General features: G+C 42.8%; 1 pseudogene; it reads left to right on the top strand.

Annotated features, from left to right (window-relative positions):
* Positions 1–5,600: 5,600 nt before the first annotated feature.
* On the top strand, positions 5,601–8,019 carry LOC148592904 (uncharacterized; annotated as a pseudogene).
* Positions 8,020–8,225: the final 206 nt, after the last annotated feature.

Here is an 8,225-nt window from a genome sequence, read left to right as displayed (position 1 = left end):
TTGAATTCCTCTACAAGCAACCTAAAAGCAGACTCAACAGTTACCACTGTTATATACTAGTCAAGTAGCTGAATCACTAGGTCTCCATCCAAGGTCTTGCACAGTCCTCAAGTTTTAGAAATCAAGCATCTTTCCCAGAAAATTAAAGGTAAGGAAATAGCTTGGAAATCTGACAAGTATCTGAGACATGAGATAAAGAATGATGCTGAACCACTACGTGGGTTGTGGCCACAAGGGTCTCTCCTCCAGGAAGGCATCCTGTGAGGATTAGAGAGGTGAGGAGCCACACAGAAGCAAAGATCAAGCACTCCCAGGGAGATCACAAATGCTACAACAGTTCTCTGCAGTAGCAGAGATGCTACCTGGGCTTAGTCAGGCAGCCTATCCGTCCCGCCTAAGGAGCTGCATGAAACCAATGAACATTGTATGTGAACTCTTGTTTAAGTAACCTCCCATACACCATATACATCAATAAAAAGACTTGGTTCTTTACACTGACCATCCACAAGAAAGGGGTAATAGAAAGCAAGGGTCTCACAGGAGATCAGGAAATAAATTATTCTTGCCCCAGGAAGCTACTGAACCAGCTGGACACAATATATATTGGGAAGGCATGAGAAAGGACACAAGTGATGAAACAAGTCCTACACAGTTATTTGTTTTTGGTCATGTGTCCCCCTTGCTAGCACTTGGAAGCATTTTCTGGGGTGATCTGAGCAAGAGGAGTAGAGAGACCAAACAAGCTCACGGGGCATTACCAGCACTGTGCGTTCAAGAGCGATCAAAAGCTCTGATCTGTGCATTAGATTCGTGCAGAAGCAGGCAGACTGGGATGACAAAGCAGGCAGGCCAGAATTTAAGCAAGAAAAAAAAGCCACCAAGGGAAAAAGACTCAAAGGACAACACTGGAAAAATGAAATAAATGTGTATACAACAATATTATATTAATTTTTAAAAGGCAGAAAAGAAATGAATTTCAATTATTACAAAAATCAGTCTTGCCAGAGAAGAGACATCCTGCTAGCTTAAGTGCCATTAAGAGGACTTGCTGTAATTACAAATAACTGATTTCCTTAAGAACCATTATCTCAAAAAAGAAAAGTCATCTTTCCAATTCCAGAAGTTGTGCATCAAAATCAAACTGCTCGAACGCTTGAAACAGGAGGTACGAGACAATTTTTCCCAACAGTAAGAATCTGTAAGATGACCCCAACAGATCTGAGTGGAAGAGTGAACTAAAGTCATTAACTTCTATAGGACTATCAGGAATATCCCAGACGTAGGTTTTGTGATTAGCCCCTTCTCAGGTCTGACCCAGTGTTTTTCCTATATGTAGAAACATGGACATGTTACCTTACAACTAACTTGTTAACAAGTTTTCCACTCCCCCATTAAACCACAGATGAACACCCTGAAATACTGCAAGGATAAACAGACATCACCGTGCAGATGGTGCTACCCATATCCTAACAGATGGGCAGTACTATTAGGCCTGTTTTACTATTAAGGAAGACAGTCAAGAAACTCATTTGCCAGGAGACCATACAGAAGGAGGGCCTAGGAAGGGCATGCACTCAGATCTCACATATCCCAAGCAGCCATCCTACTGAAAGTCACCCAGGCTGGAAGTACATATACATACACATGTATTTAGATGTCTTCAAAAAAGTAAGAAGCGAACGAGATACCAAAAAGGGCAACATTTGCAGAAAGAAAGAAAAACCTACTCGAGAACCAAGAAGATACTTCATTTTTTTCAATGCTGTATGAAAGGTAAATTATTTAGCTTATAAAGAACCACCTGGCATTCTTTTAAGTTATCCGCAGAATGTACATTTGAGTGGCTGCCTTTTTATTTGGTTCACTTTGCTGGCGTGCAGCCAAGATACCTGCTGCTAAGTTACAAGAATGCAGCACAGTATTAAGGCAGGAACTTCTCCTTTAAGCATTTTAATATTACTGTATGTGGTACAGACAGGACTTCTCTGTAGGTCCGTAGCAGATTTCAGATTGCTGATTTTGGAGCTCTCTCAAGTCACTGCGCATTTTGGACCATATAATATTGGACACCAGCTAACTAGGCTTCCCCTTCCCCTCAGGCCACCAAGTAATGCAATTATGAAACTTCCATCTGCAGCAGACAGCACAAATATGAGAACAATTAATCTATGACCTGCATGCCCAAATCCATTATAACAACAAAGCTGCACCAAAAGGACTTATTTCTTTTTTATTATTATTTTCTGTAATATTGTATATAAAAATGCTTTTCAGCCCAGATGATCATTAATAACTGAATTACATATTTTACTTCTGTTTTGGCTTTAAACTACAAAGTCAAGTGCACAGAGATCAGGAGGAGCCATACCTGAAGCTGCCCTGTGCACTCTTAGTTCAGTCCAATGCATTCAGTCCACTGCTTTCTCTGACTCCTGGGTGCTTGACCTCACATCCCTACAGCCCGTTCACATACTCTGTGCATACAAGTCCTTGTATTGCCTAGGAAAGCCAGGCAAGAGGCAGAACAGGACTACACCACAAAAAAAACACACTAATACAGAACAGCATCAGTATTGGAGACTCAGCGCCAGCACTGGAACCAGGGAACTGAGCTGATGGAGTGACAGAAGCAGCCTTGGCTCCTCTCCTGCACTGGGATATCCACTAGAGGGACAGGAGGTCTTTCGACTTTGCATCGGCTGTTAGAAGAATGAGGAGTTTCAAGACTTAAGTTCTAGTGCCAGTTTTGAACTAAATATACTTGGGCCTCTTCTGACCCAGCCTGTTTTGTTGGACACAAGTATCAAGCTAGATGCAGTCACCTCTTTTCTCAGTCTTCATTACTACATTAATTCATAATTTTCAACTCTACACCTCATTTTTCTTTCTTCTTTTCTCCTGAAAGAGTTTTGGAGCTGACCTACAAATTTAAAATTCTCCCCAACATGTTTACTAGGAAGAAACATTTTAAATATTTCTCTAAAGCTGTTCTGTACATGCCAAATGGAAGAGAACATGATTAACATAGGAGAGAGCTACAATTCTCCTGTCAACCTTGAAAATCCATGCATGCATACAGCTTTTTATATATATATATATATAATAATATATATACATATAAAAATCTTTGTCATTTCTGAAACAAACCTTTATTAAGGAAGGGAAAAGAATGAAAAGCAGAGAGAAAAAGAACTAGCAGTCAGATGCAATCATTCTAAACTTCCAGCATGTGAAGATCTAGCATATGACAAAAATATCAAAGAGAAAGCATCGATAATATGCCAGGTTTGAGGAGCAATATGAGTTTCAAAACTTGATCTAGAACTACAAACACTCAAGGGGAACCTGTACTGCCTAGAACTCCACTGATGGCAGTGAGATCTAGATCACATACGTGGCACTTGAAGCTACATGAGCAGCATACCACTCTTCATCCTACTACTCTATGCAGGCATTTAGAGAGTTTATAATTTATGAGGCGAGACATTTTAAAAGAGCAATACAGTGAGCTTGCAGGATTGAAGAGATTATAGAGGACACTGTTATTGCAATGCAATGGAAGTCTTGCAGTAAATTAAGAACATTAGCTATACCAGCTCAAAGCTGCAGAATGATTAAGAAACAGATGAGGAAACTTTGCAGAAGAAAGGATGAAAACTGTAAGGGGGAAATAGAATACAATCTCAGATTCCTTTCAGTACTTTATAGTATTAAAAAAAAGAAGATAGTGAAACTGGTTAGAGCATTAAAACAGCAAAAATAAAATCACGTAAGACAGGATCGCTCAACTCAGAATTAAGAGTTTTTAAAACACTTGCTGATGAAACCCTTAATTTGTTCAGAATGTATCACGCATGGAAAATAATACAGATATTGAAATAGCTGGGCTGAACAGGGGAAGCCTCTACTTTTTTACATGTTAATGATGTTACTCTGATTTTTCAAATTTCCAAAGACTCTTTGAATTGCTGTAGGTCCGTGGATTATACCTTAAGAATTTGTGAAAAGCAACTAGGAAAGGTAGCCTATTAGCACAATCTTATATTCGTACTTCACACAGAAAAGCTTATGGGATTAGCAAGTTAAAACGCATTGGAAGCCAGATTTGTACTCATATATTCATATGCATCTAGTGCAGCAGTACAGTGCAAAAATAAGCCTGTCCCCCATTTGTTTCCTGTATCAGTAACAGCTGCTACACAGGAAAAGAGAAGAGTTACTAGGCAAAACCTAATTTTCTTCAATGATAAAAGCAGGCTGAGAAAAGTGTCTTTCTGATTTGCTGTGGCTCATGATTGTGATCAGTTAGAAATCAGGCAAAAAAATAAAATAAAAATAAAAATTGACCTTGTCATCAATCTAAACAAAATTAACACCTCCTCTCCCCAATCTATGAGAGCACCATTTTATCTAAATTTGGACGGGTCATTACCACTTACGAAGCACAAAAGTGAGACAGCTCAGAATGCTCACTTTGAAAAAGGGGCTTGTGCTGACTTGGACATGTCAGCAGCCACAGCATCAATGGTGCTTTGAAGCTGTGGATCTCTGCGGATCATTATGGCTAGTAGTAAAATCTGCTGCTGCTAAGAATAGCTAAAAATGCTGGGTTGGTATTTTCAGATCTCACTATATTCATTAATGTAGACTTCATGCACCTGATGATTTACTGCACTGGAGCTGCAAGCCTGCACTTTTTAGTGCAAATCTGCTCCACATCTGTACATGGAATCTTGGAGAACAAAGCCAAGGGCATGGCAAGCTGTTTCTTTCCATGTGAAACCAAGGTTGAAGTTAAACAGTAGGACACTATCTAGAAAGCCCCACTTGCAAGGTGAGCACAAGATTCTCCATCAATCATCTTTCTCTATGCACACGAAGCACTACTGGCGACTGCAGTAGATTTCATTGCTAGGAAAAATACAGTATTGAGATATGAGTCTGAATTATAACGAAGTGCACCAAAACAAACCCTGCCATTTCCATCTTTGAACAAACCACTCAGCAATGTAGACATACTGCAAGCGACAAAATGAGACTGGTAATTATATGTGGCCAAACTGAGTAATCATAAGTTTTCATTGTACACACAGGTTCTTAGAACAGAAAAGTCTCAGTAAGCTTATGTATAGGAGGTGGAAATTTTTATGATCCGTAGGGTAATAAAAATCTCCTGTGGGAAGCAGAATCCAGACCTTGAGACAGAAGATGTTTGCCTGCCTGGGCTGAGCGATAAGGAGCACAGAGGCAGCTGCTCAGCCAGGTTCATAGCCGACCTCTTCCAAAAGCAGTTGAAGGCGGCTGCTCAACTGGGCTTGTAGCCATCTCGAGAAGGGGAGAGACTCCTAACACCGAGGATGTTGGTTCATCCAACATCCTTGTTCACCCTTTGTTCGCCCAACATCCCTTTGTTCACCCCTCGGATGATTATGAGGGGTGAACAAAGCCACCCTTCTAATTATGGCAGCAGTCCCGGAAGTGGTAACGCTACTTCAGAAAATTCAAAGGCATAGCGGGACCTGGTATGCTGTTATTGATATAGCTAACGCATTTTTTTTACCATCCCAATACCTCAAGGAGCACAGGATCGGTTTGCTTTCATGTGGAACGGAAACCAATATACATTTACCCGATTGCTGCAGGGATATAAGCATAGCCCGACCTACTGCCATCAAGCTATACACCGGACTCTTGAAGCTGCTGGGGTGCTGCGACCAGGGAAGGTCCAGATGATCCAATACATAGATGACATTTTGATACAAGGACTAGATCAAGAAACAGTAGATGAGCAACTAGCACATACCATCAAGTGCCTAGAAACCATAGAGCTGTATTGTGGTACCCCCATAGAGATACAAACGGATAATGGATCTCACTTTAAAAATAAACTGGTGATACAATGGGTGAACAATCGCCACATCACCTGGATGTATCACCTGCCATATCACCCTCAAGGGGCTGTCTGGTGGAACATATGAACAGTCTATTGAAACAGCAGTTACGGAGGTTGGGAGGCAGGAAATACACTAAGTGTGATAATCTACACGAAGCAATCAGGGTGCTCAACAATAGAGGGTTGACCAAGAGTGGACGCCCCTTACCCCGATGAGAGGGATACCCCGTGCGAATTGTACGGTAGCCACCTCGACTGTAGCATATTAATCTGGAGCGAACTCTAATATCTTCCCTGCTAGGGAAGAGTTGGTATTAAACCATAGAGGAACACTTGAATGGGACCCCGGGGGGATCCGCTGGCTACGCCCAGATGCTCGCATACATATTGCCCCTAATGCAGAGGTTTTGCGGCTCATTTATCTCACTCCACGACGTGCCACCTGACAGCTGCTCTTGCTAAACCCCAGTCTGAGTATAGAGAAAGATTTGATACTGGGCATCAAAAACTTGTCTGATCAATAAGTTAAGTTAGCGCCTGGAGCATTGGTAACCATTGTCCATGTGTACCAAGTTGCACCAGTCGAAAGGCCTTTCTAGGGATTTCCTGGGGGAAGAGTGTGGTACATTCCACCAGACACTCACGTCCCCATAATGGCTGAAATAATAGCTGCCGATGATTCCCAGGTGCTAAACATTGCCATAGCCAGAGATCCGGAGTGGAAGAGGGTCCTTATGGATCACCTTAGGTGGCGTTGAGATGGGGGGGGGGGCAAGAATTGAAATAATCCCCGAGATGGCGAAAACAGGATTTCTCGAAAACTAAGGCAACCCTCCCCCCACTCGCCACAAGTGGATCAGATGTTTCGGAGGAGAAGGAGGACTGGGAGCTGTACTCTGACTTGTATCCTTCCAGAGAGACTAGGGACATAACTTCAGTATAGGATACAAGAATGAAGTGACAGTCAAGCTCCAGTGTGAGGGGCACGGAAGGACCGGCGAACCCATGTAGAGATCATTAGGTGTGCTGCAAGCACTGGGAATTGAACAAAATAACGTGTCCCTCACTCTTAGTTGCACCCAGGCCCAGACGTGGGTGCAGAGTGTCGTTGCAGGTGTATTGAGAGACGGAAACAACGGAGTCCTCCCCACCAAGATCCGAAAGATCGTGTGGGACGCGGCCACGGAGAAAGAGTGACAGCTTCAAGTGTGGTGGAGACCTGTGACCTTCACCCATGACCAGGTCCTCAGCGCAGTCATCGCCTATGTACTGACCCTGGCGGATGCCACCATGGAGAAGCTTTACCCCATTGCAGCCCTGGGAATTAACACCAACGAATCTGTGGTCTATCCCCTGGACCACTGAATGTGGGCAAGGGTGTCTGATAAAACATGGCAATTGGTAGATCTAGAAACCTGTACTTTAGAACGGGGGCTGGGGTTCATATGCAAAGATGATGCCCTTAAGGTGAGCAATGTTTGCCTTGATACCAAGGAGGGTGTGTGCCCTTTTGAGATCAATTCGCAGAGTAATAATACAACCGCATTAGTTTATGTAGGGAAAGGATGCAGGTGTTTTAGAACAATGTGTAAATACGTGCTAAGTAATGAAATCTATAACCAGACTGTTTAATGACTCTAATACATGTGCTTGCAATGTAGTTATTAGAGGCTGTGGTTTTGTGTATAAGCCACCCATGTTTACCAGTCAAATGTTAATTAGAAACTATACCCTATATCATGGCATAAACCCGACCCTGATTGGTATGGGTTTGTCGCTTGTAAGAGATGTTAGAGCGTGCAAAGTTACAATAGCTGCTAGAAAATGCTAAGGCAGAAGCTAAAAAGATCCTAATAACTGTGTATCATGATGGCAACAGGATAAAGCAGGTCATGGAATGGATTAAGAGGGTGGGAGGCCGCCATTGATGGGAAATTTTCTTTGGCCGGTCACCCACAGCAACCAGTGTGTTCAATGCACTGCTTCATCCTGTCGCAGTTATACTACTGATGCGAATCTGTGCGTGTGTTGCCATAATAGCAGCTTGCTACTGCATGAGGCAGGTGAGACACTACCTTGACAACCAACTGAAGAGCCTGGATCTGGCTAAGCACCTCCTACCATAGTCAAGGGCAAGACGGGGTTGGCCTCTATGTTTGCCACCAAGAAGAACCTCAAGCTCCACTGTTGGCTGCAACCCATTAGGCGTTGAGAGGTGGGGACACATGCCATGCCAGACCTTGATGCGACTGATGGCCACCTCTCTCTCTGAGGGCCATCTAGGAGGTGAGTGTAGGCCAAGCTGCCTGCTGCTGGCATGAGTGACAGCGTA

Source organism: Tinamus guttatus, unplaced genomic scaffold (assembly GCF_059628265.1).
Source record: "Tinamus guttatus ecotype Peru unplaced genomic scaffold, ASM5962826v1 Tinamus_guttatus_pri_ptg000485l, whole genome shotgun sequence".
In the NCBI taxonomy this organism is placed as follows: domain Eukaryota; kingdom Metazoa; phylum Chordata; class Aves; order Tinamiformes; family Tinamidae; genus Tinamus; species Tinamus guttatus.
This window is presented reverse-complemented; position numbering and strand designations above follow the sequence as displayed.